Below are 2,820 nucleotides of genomic sequence, written 5' to 3' on the forward strand. Positions count from 1 at the left end.
GGGACAGCATCCTACGAACAGTCCCCACAAGACACGTGTGGACATGTGATGCATTTGAGACTCACTTCCATGGAAAGTATTTCCCCCTCACTTACCATAATGAAAAGGAGGGTGAGTTCCTTTGCCTTCAACAGGGAGGGATGACCATGGCTGAGTACGAGAACCGCTTCACAGAGCTAGCCAAATATGCTCCTTTGATCCTAGCAAATGAGCTGATGAAAATGCAACATTTTTCAGATGATTTACGGCTCGATATTCGCATGAAGATGTGTTGTGCTAGCATTCCTAACTATGCTGAGCTAGTGAACATGTCTCTGCGATCTGAGTAGGATGGAGACAGGCTGTCTCGTACACGTTTACCGGTGGGCCCGAGGCCTCAACCTGATTTGCTGAACTGACCATTCCTCGGTAAGAGGCCACACACCGATTCGCCTGTTAGGCTTACGGTTCCACAGACCCAGCCGAGGCGATCAGATCTGTGGTGCACCTACTATAAGATGATGGGCCATATAGACACCTACTACTTTACTATGATGAGGGACAATGGCTTTACGCCACCTCAGAAGATCAACCATCAACAACCACAAGCTATATCAGCTCTGCCTCTACAATCGGCACCTCCAGCACAACCATTTTACTGACCACCAGTACCTCGAAATAGGTTGCCTTAATGACCTATGGCAGTGCAACCGAATCATCCTCAATAAGCACGTGTACATACACTAGTAGCTGGTGCATCTGAGACAAAATGCAGTGCCCTTAGCCTTTGAAGTCACTGCCCACATCCAAGGTACACCTATTTTTCTGTTGGTGGATACCGGGTCCACCACTTTAATAGTGTCATGCGCAGTAGTTGAGCAACTAGTGCTGAAAACTACTCCTATGATTGGGGTGAGACTCCTTACCGCCATAGGGACCTTCTCAGATGCTACTAAGATTTGTAAAGATTGTTTCGATAGACTTAGGAAGCAAAATGGTGTGCATTGACCTGATTGTCACTCCACTGCATCATTACAACATCATCTTTGGCATAAATTGACTCATCGAAATGAAAGTAGAGATCAATTACGATAATAGATTGGTGACAGCCCATGCACCTGAGGGCATGACCTTTACTTTCCCAATACAGGTCAGTTGGCCCTACCGTATAAGTTGTTACGTTTCCTTATTAGAGAATGTTGATGGCCCAACACCTGGGGACATGCCTGTAGTCCAAGATTTCACGGACTTGTTCAGAACGATACGTGAACTACCTCCTCCGCGTGAGATCGACTTTACTATCGACCTTGTGCCTGGTGCGACACCCATTTCTCTACTGACATATCGCATGCCTCCATGTGAAATAGAGGAGTTGAGGAGATAGATTGATGATCTGTTGGATGTAGGTTTTATATGGCCTAGTGTATCCCTTTGGGGAGCACCGGTATTATTTGTAAAGAAGAAAGACAGATCGCTGTGATTGTGTATTGATTATCGCAGGTTGAACCAAGTGACAGTGAAGAACAAGTATCCTTTGCCTAGGATAGATGATCTGTTCGACCAGTTGAAAGGGGCATATTATTTCTCCAAGATCGACTTGCAGTTAGGGTATCATCAATTGTGTGTTAGGGATGAAGACGTGCAGAAAATAACATTCAGGACTAGTTTTGGGCTCTATGAATTTCTCATGATGTCGTTCGAGCTTACGAATGCACCGGCTGTGTTAATGGACCTCATGAACCGGGTGTTTTGGCCGTATTTATACCGGTTCGTCATCGTATTTATAGATGACAATTTGATATACTCCAAGCGTCGAAAGGATCATAAAGAGCACCTACGAGCAGTCTTCGATACTCTCCGGGAGAATTAGTTATTTGCTTAGTATCGAAAATGCGACTTCTAGAAGGATGAAGTCAAGTTTCTAGGACACGTGGTGTCCAAGGAAGGTATTGCCGTGGACCTCGCTAAGGTGACCGCAGTACAAGACTAGTAACAGCCCAATTTAGTTACAGAAGTGAGGAGTTTTCTTAGACTTATTGGCTACAATTGTTGTTTCATCAAAGACTTTTCCAAAATAGACAGACCATTGTCTCAACTCACTCGAAAGGATCTTAAGTTTACATGGAATAAGAAGGCAGAAGCAGCCTTTCAGGAGTTGAAGGACAAGCTGATATCCACACCCGTGCTAGTATTGCCAGAGCAAGGGGTCAAATATACTATTACACCGACACGTCTTGTGTTGGTTTGGGATGTATTCTTATGCAGAAGGATAGGGTGATTGCCTATGCCTTGCGATAGTTGAGGAAGTATGAAGAAAACTACCCCACGCATGACCTGGAATTGGTAGCAGTTATCTTCGCATTAAAGCTCTGGAGACATTACCTCTAAGGAGAGGAGTTCGAGCTCTTTTGCGACCACAAGAACCTCAAGTACATATTCACATAGAGAGACTTGAATATGAGGCAACGACGTTGGATGGAAACTTTGAAAGACTTTAAGTTTGAGGTCTCCTACCATCCTGGCAAGGCCAACCTTGTGGCAGATGTGTTGAGCCGCAAGAAGACAATAGAATTTGCAGCTTCGTTGATGGTAGAAGAATTGAATATGGTAGAGTTTATGCGAGACTTCGAATAAAAGCTTACAGTAGAGGAGCCCTTCGTGAGCGTCACACATTTCCGTGTACAGCCACTCATTGATGACCGAATCATTGTGACTCAAAAGGAAGATGAACTGTTGGTGAAGATGAGAGAACGAGTGAGTGACAGTGAAGACTCTGAAAGGAGGATTGGCTTTGATAGAGGTTTTAGATATTGTGTTCATTTATGTGTCTCAAATCTCCAT

This window comes from Magnolia sinica, chromosome 11, assembly GCF_029962835.1.
Source record: "Magnolia sinica isolate HGM2019 chromosome 11, MsV1, whole genome shotgun sequence".
Taxonomy (NCBI): domain Eukaryota; kingdom Viridiplantae; phylum Streptophyta; class Magnoliopsida; order Magnoliales; family Magnoliaceae; genus Magnolia; species Magnolia sinica.